The sequence below is a fragment of the Cynocephalus volans genome, chromosome 8, assembly GCF_027409185.1.
Source record: "Cynocephalus volans isolate mCynVol1 chromosome 8, mCynVol1.pri, whole genome shotgun sequence".
Lineage (NCBI taxonomy): Eukaryota > Metazoa > Chordata > Mammalia > Dermoptera > Cynocephalidae > Cynocephalus > Cynocephalus volans.
This window is the reverse complement of record NC_084467.1, coordinates 33,663,120-33,679,983: the sequence shown is the minus strand read 5'-3', so window position 1 is coordinate 33,679,983 and position 16,864 is coordinate 33,663,120. Positions and strand designations below refer to the sequence as shown.

General features: G+C 48.1%; 1 protein-coding gene across 3 annotated transcripts in view; it reads left to right on the top strand.

Annotated features, from left to right (window-relative positions):
• The window catches only part of HIVEP3 (HIVEP zinc finger 3), a 467,815-nt gene that overhangs the window by 362,937 nt on the left and 88,014 nt on the right, over positions 1-16,864 (top strand). For all 3 annotated transcript variants that reach the window (XM_063104292.1, XM_063104293.1, XM_063104291.1), the window contains one exon: positions 7,562-7,762. The gene's annotated coding sequence lies outside the window, so the exon portion shown is untranslated. The remainder of the gene's footprint in view (positions 1-7,561; positions 7,763-16,864) is intronic.

Sequence of the window (16,864 nt, the reverse complement as noted above, 5' to 3'; positions counted from 1 at the left end):
CGCTTAGCTTTGTTGCCTTACTCTCTGCTCATTCTCCTTGTTGGGGACGCCTCCCTAATCCGTGAGTCAGCTACCATGTGAGTGAGAAGCCATTGTCTGGAGAACAGGGCCAGGGACCAGGAAGGATCCCAGAGCAGCCTCTGGTCTGCAGATGCGTGTGTCGGTGTTCTCAGCTGGAGGGCAGGCATTTGAAGCAGAGGTGAGCTCCCCAGGAAAGCGAGAGTCCAGAGCCTGACCACAGGGGAGAAGACAGGACACCTTGCAGAGCCGATCCCACACCCCAGAACAGGAGCCAGAGGAGCAGAGACTGACAGAGGAAGGGAGACTTGGGAGGTCTCTCACCATAACTGAAGGGCACAGGCATCTTTTGCATGCTGAGTCCATGCTAATCTCACACAAGCTTTGTCTCGTCTGATCCACAGGACGTACCTGGGGAGGGGTGATACCCTTCACTTCTGACTCATGAGGAAAGTGAGGCTCAGAGAGATTAAGTAATTCAGCTGAGGTCGCACAGCTGTTAACGGATGAAGCCAGGGTCTGGACCCCAAGTCCTTCTGGTGATGTCAGGGCTGACTTTCTGTGCTATCCCATGCTACTTCCGTGGTGTTGGGTAAATGAGGCATGCCAGTAATTTTCCCTGTTTCCCTTCCTAATTGACAATATCCTGGCATGATCCACTGAGATCGTTCCATATGATTCTTCCATGTGTGTTCCAGTGTCTTGGCTTTTGTGTTTTCTTATTGATCCATAGACTACAATCGTAGAAATAAAAATGAAAATACAAAGATTTGTTCCACAATTTCCTGCCTCAAGCAGATCAAATTCAGTTTTCCCGTGTGCTGGCTCTGTCTGCTGATGTCCCATTCAGAGTAGAGGGGTAAACTGCATGTCAGGAGGGTGGCCAGAGTCCTCAGAACTGGCCTTCTCCACCCTTTCTGGGATCAGGGTGTGAGGCCCAGTGCCAGAGCCCAAAGCCTCCTGGACTCCTCAGCCTCCTTTCCAGCCCTTGGGAAGCAGCTGGGTTGTGACTGAGTGAAGGTGGCCCCTGCCAGGCATCTAGGTTTTTCTCTAACTTGACATCAGTTGCAGTGATGCCAACCTCCAGTGCCCAGGCCAGACGTGGGGCTCCCTCCACCTGCCAGCATGCCCCGTGCTGCGATGCTTTGGTGGGGAGTGGAGAGCACGGCCCACCCTCCTCGTGGTTTTGGGTGGGGGCTGCAGAGGAGCTGGTCCTTTCTGCCCTGGGTGGGCACAATCTTGCAGAAGGGCCCCTCTTCCCCCAAGACTCCTTCCCTGTTCAACTGTATTCTAAAAAGCAGACTTTTAAATCAAGCTTTTCAATTGTTTTATGTGGTAAAATACACATACCATGTAATTTACCTTCTTTACTGTCTTGAAGCCTACAGCTCAGTGTTGTTAAATGCATTCATAAAATTGCACAACCATCACCACAGCCCCTCTCCATCTCTCTTTTCTTCTTGTAAAACTGAAACTCTGTACCCATTAAACAATAACTCTGCATTTCTCCCTGCCCCAAGCTCTGGACAGCCACCATTCTACTTTCTGTCTCTATACTTTTATGTCATTTTTAAATTACGAGTGTTATATGCTTATTGTGAAAAAAAAAAGAGAGAGAGAGAACAGTATAGAAATGTATGAGTATGTCCCAAACCCCACCCAGTCTGCAGTCCCACCCTAGGACAAGGTGACAGCTTGGAGTTTATCCTCCAGGTCCTTTCCAGCATTCACAGCTGCACAGATGCTGTGTGTCTGTGGTTTTGCTTTTTACCATCCCATCGAGAGGAAGTGTATGTAGCAGTTGGAGTGTGTGGGCTCCAGTGTGAGACAGACCAAGGTTCACCACTTGGTCAAACCTCCTGGTCTCTGTAAGTGTCACGTGGGAAATGGGGACAGCAGTAGCACCTTCCATCCAGCAGGCTGTGGGGAGTAAGGGAGACCACCTGTGAGACGTGCTGAAGCATGCACTCGACACATCGATAACGTCACAATGAATATCTGTTACCGGTAGGAGTATATGTTTATCTTTTTCAGTTAAGACTAGATATTGTCATTGGATGGATTTATCATCATTTACTTATTAAACCGATTCCCTGCTGATGGATATTAAGGCTGTTTCCATCTTTACTGTTAAAAATAGTGCAATAATTTTCTTACAATTTCAGTTGTGTTACCCTCTTTGATTCAAGAGTCATTTAGAAAAGCATTTTTAAATTGTGTGCATACTTTTTTTTTTTTTTTTTTGCTATTTGTTAATTTCTAATTCTGTTTCATTGAGAACTGAGGCTGTGGTCTTGTGCATTTTGGAATTTGAGATTTTCATGCAGTCTAACACAAGGGCATTTGAGAAAAAGGTATTTTCTCTGTTTCTTGAATATACATGAAGTTAATAAGCTTACCAACTATATCTTCAAATCCTCCGTGTTCTTGTTTGGAGGTTACTTGTGCCACCAAAATTGGGTAATAATGCTCAAGACATTTGCTGTTCTTCTTTTACCCTTTCTTCTTGTGGTTCTTCTGTTTTTAATCCCTTTAATGTTGTTTGGATTTCAGTTAGCTTCTGTGGCATATTTTTGTGTAGCGCTTGCTTCAGGGAGCCTCTATCCGTTGCTTCCAGTAGCTACCAGTAAGTCGTGTTTCCAAGACTCTAGTACTTAGAGGACCATCCCAGGGACACTGAAGCAGCTGTTCATTCAGGAAATAGCCATGGGGAATCTACCATCCGCAGGCTCTTGTGTGAGCTGCTGTGTGGAAGGCAAAGCTGAGTTGGACACGGTCCCTGCCCTCAAGGAGCTCATGACACAAGGACCTGTCCAGGGGGCAGGGATAGAAGAGCACCGCCAAGCTGCCCCCGAGGTCGGTGGTGCTGAGCAGCAGAGGCAGCGCGGGCCACCGGGCTTTGGCAGGAGCACCGCCCAAGGAGGGGAGACAGGCCGCCTTCACAATTTGGCAAAGGATCAGCCCTGAGAATGAGCGGAAAGGAGGAGCAAGTTGGATTGTTTCACCTGAGAAGGTCATTTTCTCTCCAACTTGTAGAAGTTTCCTATGCATTCAGTGATTAAGTACTTTCTGAGTTCTGTGGGGCATTTTTTTTTTTTTTTCTTTCTTGTTTTTCTTGTGCCTTTTACTCCAGGCCATGTGGAGTGTGTCCAACTGCTTGTGGTTCTAAGAATGTTTTGTTTCATACATTTTGCAGTTCTGTTGTGCGGGGTGCGAGTACAGTTTCATGATTTTTGTATCTTCTTGGAGAAGTAGACCTGTTAGTGATATAAAGTGCCCCATTTTATTCTATTTAACATTTTTACATTTTGTCTGATATTAATGTTGATTTTCCTGCATTCTTTTTGTTATGTTTTGCTTGCTATGTCTTTTTTCCATTTCTTTGATTTCAACCTTTCTTTGTCAATTTCTTTTAAGTGTATTACTTCCAAACAGCATATGGCTGGATTTTTTTTTCTTTTACTCAACCTGATTTCTTAACTTAAAGTAAGGTAATTTAATTATTCACTTTATTGTATTCACTAATAGGTTTGGTCTTACTTTTGTCATCTTATTTCATGTCTTTTGTTTATTATACTTTTTCCTTTCCTGTTGAATTTTTTCGTTCCTAACTCTTGCTAAATTAATTGAATTTTCTTTGTTCCTCCTTTCCCCCCATACACCCAGTGGTTTAAAAGGTCTACATCTTACTTTTCTTCTATAAATGGTTACTCTTAAATAAATATTTCTGTACAGTATTTATGTCAAGAACTAAATGGTATCTATTCCCAACAAGATGAGACCATCACGATCAACATTTGCTAAGATGTGACTATTCGTTTTTCTGCTTTTATTATTCCTCACTGTTTCTTGTGTATCCTGTCTTGCCCTTTCTTGAATCACTTATGCTGGAATCGTTTTTATTTTGTTTGAGTAATTTCTTGAGTAATTTTCTTAAGAAAAGATAAGTGGGTGGCATGCTATTTTAGTACTTCTCCCTTTGGCTTGAGACGTGGCTGAGTGACAGATCTAAGGGTATTAACTCTTTTTCCTCAAAGCTCAGAGTTCTCTGCTCCATTGTCCTCTAGCAGTTAATGATACAAATATCAAATCCAATGTCATTTTGGTTCGCAACATTTTTGAAGAGACTGTCAAATGCCAACTCATCAGATACCATCACCACAACTTTTTAGTGAGACTATGCTGAGTTTACCACTCACCTGGGGAAGGGAGAGCACCACAGCCCCAGAGCTTGGGCGTGTCTGGGGGGAGGAAGACAAGGTTGGGTCTGCTGGGGATTGGAAGTTTAAGATGAATATGGCAACGTGGGGGCTTGATCAGGATCGTGTAAGGAATGTAATAGTGAAGGACTGGAGGAAACAGTGAGGTAAGGAATTTCGAGGCAAGGCAAGGGATTCAAAGACTCTTAGGGCACAGACTGTTAATTGAAGAGTAGATGGATCTTTCAGGAAATTTCTGTGATGCACCATCAATCCATTTGCCATGGCTAGAGTGTCCTGGAATAGTAACGTCGTGCAATTGAAGACAGTAAGGTGGGGAGGTGGGTGACTTCTGTTCTCGATACGTTCCCTCTCCTCCACTTTGGTCTCTTTGGAAACCCAGAGGATTCGTCTTTTATCCTTGGATTTTAGGAATTCGGTCCAGCCTGCCCAGCCACAGCTCCCCTGCCTGTGAGCAAGTTTCCCAGGTTTTTGGCAGGTGGGCCTTCCCTGCCCAGGTTGGGTAAGGCCAGCTTAGCTCTGATGAGATTTTTCTAGTTTTCCTCAGACTTTCTGCCCAGCTGGTGCTACAATGGCTCTGTTCTTACTTGTACATTTCTCTTTTTATTTCAGTGGCATTTGGGGGAGAAGAGGTAAACAGATGGGCTCAATTCTAGAACCTCAGGTGTGTGTGATATTTCCTGGGGACCCAGACACAGGTGAGGGGGGCAGCTCTCTGATGTTGGCCTCACTCCTGCAGCTCCTTCCACCTGATCCCATCTTCTCCAGCCACCTGCTTGTCGTGACCGCATTACCTCACCCATTAAAACGATTCTGTGACCTCACTCAACTGCAAGACCAAGGCCCAGAGCTTCACACAGCAAACCCTTCTTGCCCCTGCCCAGCTCGTCCCTCACCCCCAGCCATATGGACAGCATGCCATTTCTTGAACATTCTGCCATTTGGAGGTCCTCTTGTCTTTTCTTACGCTACTCCCTTTCCTTGAAATATCCTCTCTCTCTTTTCTTTCTCTCTCTTTCTCTCTCTCTCTCTCTCACACACACACACACACACACACACACACACACACACACACACACACACACACATCTTCAGACACCATCAGCTTAATGACCCCATTGTGATCCCCTTGAAGGCAGGGACTCAATCTGCTATCTTTTATCCCTTGCGCCTACCACCCGGCCTGATCCAAAATAGGCACTGAATACACATCTGTTAAATGAATAAACAGCCCAATTAGGTTCTAAAAAGAATTGTTCTACACTGACTGTGTGTGAGACACCCAAGGTGCACCCACCTAAAGGGCTTTAAGTTTGTAGAGTCTCTGTGCACAGTGGGCACTGTTATTGATCTTAAAAGGCACAGCAAATTTGCTTTGGGTATTCTGTGGAGGCAGAACTTATGTCCAGCTGTGTGGGAGCTGGCTAAGCCTTCTGAGGGGTGATGGGCAGGATTTGGCCAGGTCATCATGGTTGGAGGGAAGGGGAGTAGCATTCCAAGCAGAAAAAAACTGCCCGAGCGAAGTCTTGGAGGTAGGAATTTGTGACTGTGTCTGTAGAATAGCGTGTTTCTACACTGGGAGGAACAGAGCACGGCCATTTTTATTAATAATTGCAATCTTTTAAAGGGCATGGGTCAGATCTGGGGAGGATGGAAAACCACAGAGTAGTGAAAATTTGGATGGTTTGAACAGAATCAGGAAATGATAGATGGTAGCTGCAGAGCAAGTCCAGCCTCACCACTCTGTGGTGGTGCGGTGCTGCCCTGGTGGGTAGGACAGGGCTGGCTGGATTTCACGCAGCAGGTATGGCAGGGAGGGGACAGCAGGGGGGCTTCAGTGACCTGCATGTTCCGTAGAAACCAGTTGTGTGATGTAGTTGCCAAGCGCACTCACTGTTCGAGGTTGTATTGATAAAAAGCGTGGTGCCAAGAGGAGAAGGGTCGCGATGTGCAGGTTACTCCAGACCCAGATTATTGGGTTTCATTCTGGGATAATATTCATAGAACTTACATGGGTCAATATCGTGTGCCAGGCCTTATTCCAGGCCCTTTACCTGTGCTGATTCATTAAAACCCTAGAAGGGACTCGCCATTCTCAGCCCCCTTTTCAGGCACAATAAGGCAAAGTGACTTTCTGGAGCTGCAGAGGTCATAAGCAGAATGGCCAGGACTTGACCCCAGGTATCCTGGCCCTAGGAGCCACATTCTCAGCCATTATACCACACTGCCTGGAGCAGACAAACCAGAGCATAGTCCAAAGAGCACAGCATGGATGTGACACTCTGTGCCGCATTTGGCTAAAGCAACCCAGGCTGTCTAGTTTATGAAGCATGTTCCTCTGTATTTTCTTATTTGATCCTTACAATAGCCTGGTAAGTCAATTATTAAAAACTGATACTCCCTCCTTCGTCCATTCATTCAGTAATCATTGTTGAGCTCCTACCCTGAACCAGGCCTCCCTTAGCCCTGAATGCTCTGTTTTATTTAGTGATTTGGGGAATACAATGTGCTCTTAGGTCTATCAGTGTATTAATTCTCACCCATGCCTGAATATGAATCACTTTGACAGGTTGCATTAGTTTTCTCCTGCTGTGTAACCAATTCTCTCAAATTTAGTGGTTTAAGACACCACCCATTTGTTAGTTCACGTTCTGTAGTTTGGAAGTCTGGTATGGAGTGGCTGGATTCTCTGCTCAGGGCTGGAATCAAGGTGTTGGTAGGCTGAATTCTCATCTGGAGGCGCTGGGGAAATTTCTCCTTTTCCAGGCTCATTCACGTTGTTGTCGTAATCTAGCTCCTTGTGGGTGTAGGACTGAGGTCCCTTCTTTTTGCTCCCAGAGGCTGTTCCCAGGTCCTTTCCCCTTGGCCCCTACTCTTTGAGCCAGGAGGGCTCTCCGACTTCCTCTTCTATAACTAGCCAGAGAAAACTCTGCTTTAAGGGGCTTTCATGATTAGGTCAGGCCGGGATAACCTCCCTATTTTACGGTCAGCTATGCTGGATAATATCACCTAATCATCCTCCATATTCACAGTCTCGGGGATTATGCAGGGCCTTTACACCAGAGCAACAGGAAATCTTAAGAGCTATCCTAGAATTCTGCCTACCATACTGGTGAAGAAATAGCGGCTAAGTGTAGGGTGCAAGGAAGAATATGGTGGGTGCCGGGACCACTGTGCCATACTCTCTCCCCCCCGGGGACACTAAGAAAAGCATCTTGGAAGTTGGGGGCTCGAGCCGGCTGGGACTAGGCAAAAATTCTTCTGTGACTAAAGAAGTTGACCAAGCAAACTCTTTGACCATGTTTTTTGACCATCCCCTGCAGGATTCAAGGCACAAACCCAGCCACCTCCAAGTAGTTCATGGAGGAGCCTCAAGAGATACTGGCCAGGCAAGCTCTGCCCTCCCGAGGGAAGAGCAGCGCGTAGAGGAGGCGGCTGGCTGCAGCAGGAGTGGACATGAACGCTGGTTTTCAAAGAGAACAGCGTTTCAGTTTTGGTCATCGGAAGTGGTGCCTTCAGCACAGGTAAGAACCAGGCTGTTGCTGAATGTACTGGCTGGGGGTGCCATGTTGGTCTTTCCTGCATGAGCTTGCTTACGTTCTTTTTCCTGAAAATGTGTTACTGCTGTTGTTATTGTTACTATCATAGCCTTCCTCGCTCAGGGGTAGAGACTTGGTGCCGACACTCAGCCACTGCTCCCATGATCTCTCCCCTGAAATGCAGGTCTATCTTCTCAGTTCCTCAGTTTCCATTCTGTTCCTGGCAAAGGACACAACAACCCCTCTCCAGGGACCATGGCCTCCCCCCACCCCAGTCCAACAGTGTCCTCCTGCTTTCCACGGCTCCATCCTCTTCTCTCCTTCCCCCATGACAGTTCTTGCCTGAAGACCCCCCTGCCCACCCACTGCATCATCAGAGGAGCACAGAGTCAGAGGGTGGCAAAGACAGGGCAGCAGCTCTGCAGGGCTCCCTTGTTATGAAGAATTGATAGGATGTCAGTTCTGATGGTGGTTCTCCCTGGCCATACATTAGAATCACGTAGTGACTTTCAGAAATTCCAATACCAGGGCCTCAGCTCTAGAGATACTGATCGAATTGACCTGGGGAAGGGTCCCAGCACCACTATATGTTTATATATATATATATTTAGCTCTTCAGGTGTGTGTTGTGGTTTTAGGTTAGCTGTTCAGGCTCAGGTTCTGGTTAGGTGTGCAGTGTTAGAAGCTCTTTGGGCCAGGAAAGCATCGTTGGGTGTTTTGTCTGGCTGTGCAGTGCATCAGAATCACCCAAAGAGCTGGGGGTGGGGGAAGGGTGCCTGATTTAAAAAAAAAAAAAAAGTTGGCTTCCTGGCCCACCCGTGCCCTCTGAGTAAAACTCTCGGGGGTGGGGACACAGGAATCAGGAATCCATACTTTGATTCTGATGCAGCCAAGGTTTGGGTGCCTGGGTCCCCTTTCGGGGGCTCTGGAGATGCTCATCCTATCCTGTATTTGGGTCTGTGGCTCAGCTCCGACATCCCAGAGGGCGTTTCCCAGCCTGGTGTGCTGTGAGAAGTGACTCACCTCCTCCCTGGAAGCAGAAGTTTTCTCACTGTACAGAGCGGGGGCCAGGGTTGCAGACAGCCCTCAGACATGGCATAGCCGTGGCTGCCTAGACTGTGTGGTGGCTGCAGACTGGGCCTCTGCCCACAGCTCAGCAGTGCCCCCTGGGCCCACCAGACCCATGCCTTGACCAGGGCTCTCCAGTGGCAGGGAGGGGTCATTCCCTGGGTTCCATGGAAGGGTCACTGGGCATTTGAGCCTCATTTTGAGAGGGGATGTTTGGGGTGGTGCTTCACAGTACAGGTACTCCCTGCATTCAAATCCCAGCTCCAACATTTGCTGGCTTTGTGAGACATTGGCTGGTTTAGGAGAGACGGGTTGCTCCGTCTCTGCCTCGTCTTTCTCAGTGGTCAGATGAGGCGAACAGTGGCACCTGCCTCACGGGTTTGCTGTGAAGACCAAGGCAAGGCCCCTAGAATGCTGCCAGACACAGCTCCCAGATCTGAGCAGCCCTTCTGACTCGTGCAGGCAGCTTGGTCACCACCCTCCCCTGAACACGTCGGCCCTGCTCTGTCATCTGGTTCAGCACCGAGTTCCTAGAGTCAGGGTGAAGTAAAGGCATTTTACAGACGAATCTGAGTCCTGCAAAATCCCTAGTGAGGCTGGTCCTGTTACCCCTTTTGTACAGATGAGGAAATTGAGCACAGGGAGATTCAGTAATTTAAAGGCAGTCACACAGCTCCTAAGAGACAGAACCTCTGGCTACAAAAGACCCAACACTTTTTTCCCTGCCAAGATGCTTCCTGAAGAAAAGCAGTTATCGCTTCAAGGATGACCCCTCTCAGGAATATCTAATTTTAGTAGGAATCAATAGCGCCATAATGAATGGGTCCCCTTCCCTGGCATCCTGGGGCATCTCCTGGTACCTTGATTTAGCATTTGTTTTATTTTGCACATATCACAGTTAGCTGTTTATGGGTCTCTCCACGAGCAGGCTCAGGGCACAGTCTGGATTAATTCCACAGAGTATGCAATAGGTTCCTGAATTAGTCCAGAAACGGAACCCCTGAGGGATCCAAGCAGAGGTATGGGGTGGGGGATATCCCAGGGAGTGCAGGAGGGGGCTCCTCCTCAGACCTGGCATTTGCCCTCCCCTACTTAACTTTTTTTTGTCCATGTGGGCTCTGCCAGCTGTCTGGAAGAATCTATAGAGATGGGACTTGCCTAGAGGGAAATGAGCTGTCAGTTCCAGGGAGAAATCTGCTCCCTGCCCCTTCCCGGCTCTCCCTGGGGAAGAAAGCTATGATTAATGGGGTGCTGTCTTAGTGCTGCTGGAGTGTCGAGGTGACCGTGTCCATGGCTGGCCCTGGGGTGGGGGCTGGCATGTATGGCATCTGCATGAGGTGGAGGGTGCAGGCCCAGGCCGGCAGGTGTGCAGTGTGGCAGACTCCCCAGTGCTGGGGAGGGTGGGGAGGCCCATCAGCACCAGCTGAAGCTTGGGAACAGCTGTTTGGAATTACTTGAGGGCAGGGAAAAGTGGAGTCACAACCCCTCTTCAGAAGGGGCCTGAATTGGGGCCCCTCTCGCAGAATAAAAGTGATTTCTGAATGACGGACTAGAGGACAAATCTAATTTGAAAACTGGGTATGGAAGCATTTTCTCAGCAGCAAAACTCTCTGCTAGTGGTTTTCAAACTTTTATAGTCTTAGGAGCCATTTTTAAAAGTCAAATCTTGCATGGAATGCCAATATTTGAAACAGGTTACAGCGGTAGTTTATCAATACACATTTATATCTTAAGTTCAAATTTTTAACATTTATTTATTATGAAAGTTCATCAGTAGAGCAATGATTCTTTTTTGATGCATGAGAACATTGAAATCTCAGGTTCTAGAACAGGGATCAGCAAGCTATGGCTTGTGGACCTACTCCAGGCTGCAGTTTGATTTTACAAATAGAGTTTTATTGGAACACAATCACGCCATTTGCTTACACATTAGCTATGGCTGCTTGAGACTGTCTGTCCTGCAAAGCCAAAACTATTTACTACTTGGCCCTTACAGAAAAAGTTTGCTGACCTCTGTCCTAGATGATCATTGTATTGCTGTATCAGTTTTAACATCCTATAATCCTTTTTCATTTTTGTTTTGTGTGGTGTGGCTGCACAGTATCAAGGAATTCTAAATCACATCAATAGGGTGGTGTGAACCGTAACAGATTTTTCACAGCATACCTTGCAGCCACAGGATGGTCTTGAGTTCAGTATTATCTGGGCATTTGGGGAGGAATAGAAGGGAATTATGGTTTGTACACTGACAATATCAAACAACTGCTTGAATGCCTTCTTGTTACCAGCATGAGTCAGATAGGAAGTTCCACAATCATTTATGATATTTTCATGATAATCCATGTAATACATTCTCTTTTCATTGAAAGCTTCGGAGTGTACTTGCTTGTGTGGTTTTACATAAGCATGCATGGTCCTGAATTTAAAAAACAACAACACAAAGATTCCCAGCAAAGAGCTTCACTCTTGCTAGTTGAAGACACATTTTAACTCTAAAGTTCAAGATCTACCCAGACCTTATTGCAAGGTCTGTATGAACCAGTGAAGCTCGCAGCATGCATTGGCTGTACTCAGTGTGTTCCAGTGTCCTACAGAGCATGTTCAAATGTGTGGGTCCATTTTCTGTTACAGTTTTTACAGGATTCAAGCTATATTTTTAGAATAAAATTCTCACGTAATGTTTGAAGAAACTCTGAAACACCTCCATGGAACACAATTGGAAAACCACCCCTTCATTAGGGATAATAGGGGAGCCGTGGATGCCAAGTCAGGGATGGGGGGCAGAGGAGGAAGTGGGAGAGATGGTGGAGGGGAGAAGTGAGATGAGGCTGTGGATGGTGGCAGTCACCGGCAGGGAAATGGGGACATAATGAAAAAAGTACTCAGGGCAACACAGAGGCCATATGAGCTCCTATGGAGGCTTGAGTGTCTCCTAGCAATTGTCAGAGACCTGAACTCAGCTCTTGGGGGCTTCTTTAATGACTTCCAGCCATGAACTTGGAAGCGAAGTTGCAGAAGACCACGAGGAAAGATTAAAATGTGTACAGAGAAGTGGGAGGATGGGGAGCACACAAATCACTTCCACTCAGCATGTGGAGGGCCTTTGTGGCCATTCAACAGATCGAGGTTGGGGGCAGGGAGAGAGCAAGGGACAACGTGCAAAGCCAGGGCTCACACGGGAGGAGGGTCGGTGAGGCAGTGCTTGTGAGTGACCAGGATGGGGACGATGTCAGGGCCCCGAGGAGGTGGTGGCTGGAATTGGGCAGTGACTTTAGGCATTCGAGGCAAAGCCCACAGAGCCAGGTATTTGGGGGCAAGGAAGAGGCAGCCAGACCTGGGGGCTTTGGAAGGCATGGGCTGGAGAGGCCTCAAGGGGATAAAACAGCACCAATCCCTTGTGAGGTTTTTCTGCTCACCCCATAGAAAAAGGACATTTTTAGATTTTAAAAGGATGACCTCATTTTTTTTTATTTACATAGCCCTGTTTGTTTATATAGTCCTTTAAAAATAGCAAATGTGTGCTAAGCTTAGTGCGCTCTCTCCCACCACTAGCGGCAGAGCCAGTGTGTGGGGAGAAACACCTTTTTATCTAAGAGAGGGGCAGCCTTGTTTCCAAGGACAGATGGGAGCAAAACAGGACAGGTAGGAAGTTTCGTGGTTTTTCATGTCGCTTCTCCAAAATAGCCACACTCTTGCCTCCCACTTCCTGCCTGACTCCACTTGGGGTAGATTTTCTCCTTTACAAGGCTCATATTTTGTGAATTCTCAGGGAGGATCGAAGGCATCCACCAACAAGCAAACATGCTCAACCCCAAAGACTTTGAGCTTGGCACTGAGGGCCCCAGCTCAGGTTTGGACCACTGGGTTTGCATCCTGGCTGTGCCGCATACTGGCTGTGTGACCTTAGGCAAGCTACTTCACCTCTCTGTGCCGCATCAGTAGATGGGGATAAAAACTCTAGTATATCAAGCAGTAACTATGCAGATTAAATGAAGGAATATGTGTAAAGACCTTAGCCCAGTGTAGACACATAGCAACTCAATACATCTCTTAATAATAAACAGCAATGCTGTTGTCAATATCTATCCCCTACCTGGACAATTGTACCAGCCTCCAACCATTCTCCATCCCACCAGCTTGTCTGCTTCAGTCCATCCCTGGGTTGTCCTGGAGTTACCAAAAGGTGAAACACAAATCTGACAATACTGTCCCCTGCTTCCAATGCCTATGGCAGGGATCAGTGAGCATTTCTTCTAAAGGCCAGATAGTAAATATGTTAAGCTTTGCAGGCCATACAGTCTCTCCTGCAACTTTGCTGCTGTGGCATGAAAGCAGCCATGGATGATATGTGAAAGATGGGTGTGGCTGTGTTCCAGTAAAACTTTATGCACAAAAACAGGCAGAAGGCTAGATTTTCCAACCCCTGACCTACAGGATGAGTCCAGACCCTTAGCTCAGCAGTCCCAGTCCAGCCCATCCCATCGACTCCATCCCTCTTCCTCCCCCTCCCCTGCTCCTGTGCAAAATGCCTCACAATCTCACACTTTAATCCTTTGCTGGTGCTGTTCCCTCTTTCTGGACTTCCCTGCCCTGCCCTCTGCGTGCCCCTCCCCCCTGGCATTCGGAGCCCTTATTCTGGAATTCTGTGGCACCGTGTCTTTATTTCCATTTTGATCACTATGCAAGTACCCTCTGTCTTTGCCATTAGAGGGGCTTCCCTCCAGGCAGGGATTCGGCCTTCCTCTTCTGTATACCCCGTGGGTGGTATAGGTTTCTCTAGGCGCTCAATGAGCATTTGTTATTAAACATAAGATCTGTAAGATGGACACTTGTCCTCAGGGAGCTCACAGCCTGGTTGGAAAGCTAGGATGTGAGCCAGTGGAAAGCCAGTCAACACCCCAGGCAGGAAATGACGGCCCATGTGTTTGTTGGGGGGGTCTATGACAAGTGGTGTTTCTGAGCTTTATGGAGGAAGAAGGCAGCGTTTAAGTTGGTTGTTACAGGGTGGGAAAGAGACTTCCAGAGAGAGGGAGATTGGGAAGCCTGTCCATTAGGGAAATGGCAAGAGAAGAGCTGACCCAATTCTGGGTTCAGGATGATGAGTAGACAGACCAGCCTGGCTACCGCTGTGGACACTTCTGCGGGAGACAGCTGGGGCCTAGGCTAGGGTCTCATCAGTGTGTGGGGGGTGGCGAGGGAGTTTGGACTTTATCCCATGAGCCAGAATTTCTCCAAGTGTGGCCCACATTCTCCCTGCAACAGAAGTACCTGGGTGTTTCTTTAACATGCAGATTCCAGGGCCATGTCCCAGACTGGAGGCTAGGAGGCTGAAGGGGGTTAAGGCCAGGGTCTGTAGGAGGAAGAAGGCTGAGACATGGCCAGGGATGATGGTCATAAGTATGGTTCAAGTTGGCATTACCTGTAGAAATCAGGGCAATGGGCCTTCCCCGCCTGGCTGGGAAAAGCGGAAGCAGGAATATAATGATCCTCTCCAAGAGCAGGTGAGGACACCCAAGCTCAGACATAGCACATGACTTGCCCAGGGTCACACTGTCAGTTACTTGCAGGTGTAGGACTGGCTAGATCTGGAAGAAGCTTCCTCTGTCAAGCTCAGGGCCTGGGGTGGCCCTGGATGTGCCACAGGTGGAAGAGGCCAGGCCAGAATGAATGCCCTGGTGCCCAGCACAGCCTGGTACACAGCGTGGGTGGTAATTGCTGAACAAATGAGGGAATGGTGCGGAGGATGGTGAGGAGATGGGTGGACAGGTGATGTGGGGCAGAGGAGAGCGTGTTTGTGGGGGTAGCTCTGGTGCTGCAAACTTGGAGGTTGAGGAGAATGGTGGTGGCTGAGACAGAGGGGGAGAGAAGATGAGTTTGGTGCTAAGCATATAGAAGAGAGGCCAGTGGGACGGCCAAGCCTAGCCAGCCAGGAGCCACAAATGCAAGGCTGGGGAGTGCTGGGCAGGGCAGGCGACACGGGCACCTGTGGAAACCACTAAGGGGACAAGGTGAGCAGTGCAGAGAGAGAGAAGTGGAGGATTAAGGACCAAGGCCCGAGGAAGGAGAACAGGCATCAAAGAAGGAAACGCTCAGGTGAAAGAGAGAAGTGCCCGTACAGTCAGGGTGGGGGGCAGTCCAAGAGAAGGGAGATTTGAGCAGCCGGTCACCTAACTCACTTAGTTTGGGTCCCTCTTTAGACAGAATAAAATTATCCAGCCTAAAAGAAATTATGCCATGGGTCAATAGGAATGTCAATCAAAATAAAACTGAAATCACGAGTTTCTGTTTGCTTGAGATCTGTGCTCCCCGCCAGCCTAGCAGCAGGTGTGGGGGAGCCGTGAAAACTGGAAGCGCCTGTCCGCCTGTCGGGACAAGCCCTGCCATCTGCCTCTGTGCAGGCTCTGCCTGGCACGCGTCCTTGGCGTCATCCCGTTGCTCCCGAGCCTTCGACTTCTTCTCCTGTGTCTGTCTTAGCACCTTTTCCCCTTTCTTTCCATCTCTCTGTATTCACTCAACAGATACTTATCGTTGGGAATAAAGCATGTTCAAAAAGACTCAGCTGAGGCCCCCAAACCCAGCAGGGCCTGTGAGTCACCCACAGGAATGCTCCAAACATGTAGAGGGATTCCTAGACTTGCAAATTCAAGTTGCCTAAAAGCAGGGAGTGGCCAGCCAGGCCTGGGTTCTCACAGCAGCCCAGTGTGAGCAGCTTTTCTGCAGCTGCCTCTGAGAATCTGCTGTTCTGGAGCAGCTCTGCCTGGGCAGGGGGCATGGGCATCGAGGCCCCATGTCTGGGAGTTTCCTCCATCAGGCCCTAAAAATATAGCATCTGGGCAGCCCCCAGCTGACCTTCCTGGAACCTTCGGTCTCTCCTTCTGTTGATCCTATCTGTTCTGCCAAACTCATCCCCTCCCCACTTCTAGCATACAAACCAGTCATGTGACACCACAACCAATGTCACCATCATTGTCACCCCTCCTTCAAGAGGTGGGTCATCCTTACATTTGGCCCTGCTTAAACCAAGGTGCCAAGCATCATTTTAGGTGACAAAACACAAAAATGCCTGCCTCTTGGAGTTACATTCTAGTAGGGAAATAAACATATTGTCACTGTGTGATATACACACACTATATGTATATTTTGTGAGAGGTTAAAATATACAAGGTGTCTTCAAAAAGTTCATGGAAAAATTTGTATTATCTTCCAATTCCATTTTTCCACAAACTTTTAAAATTACCCTCTCAAGTATGTATAAAATAAATACAACGACATTATCTTTTCCTTAAGTAAAATATAGAATATGTGACAAGGTGACAGTCAGGAAGGGAATAGGGGGTGGCAGTTGTAGTGATTTTTTTTTTTTAAAGATGACCGGTAAGGGGATCTAAACCCCTGTCTTGGTGTTGTCAGCACCACGCTCAGCCAATGAGTGAACGGGCCATCCCTATATAGGATCCGAACCCATGGCCTTGGTGTTATCAGCACCACACTCTCCCAAGTGAGCCATGGGCCGACCCAGTTGTAGTGATTTTTAAATCACCTGAGAAGGTGGCATTTGAGCGAAACCCTGCAGGAGGTGCAGGAGTGAGCGCTGTGGATACCTGGGCAGGGCATTCTGGGCAGAGAAAGGGTCATCCTGGTGGGAACAGCACAGCGGTCAGTGCAGCTGGAGGGTCAGGGGTGCAGGAGAGGAGGCTGGAGAGGAGGGTGGGTTGATGATTGAGAAGCTGTCAAGCTCTGAGCAGAGGAGTGGCCTGGTCTGCTGAAGGTTCTGTGGCCCCCTCTGGCTTCTGTGCAGAGACCACCCTGGAGGAGGCAAGGCCAGCTAGGAGGGAATAGTGTCGCAGACCAGGTGGCAGCATCGGGGACCATGGGGAGTGGTCGGGTGCTGGCTCTGGTCTGAAAGTCAAGCCACATGATTTGCTGAGGGATGAGATGCAAGGTATAAGGGAGAGAGTTTCGAGAGGAGAGTCCTGCTGACACTTAATGTGTGCTCACTCTGCTCTCAGGCCAATCACC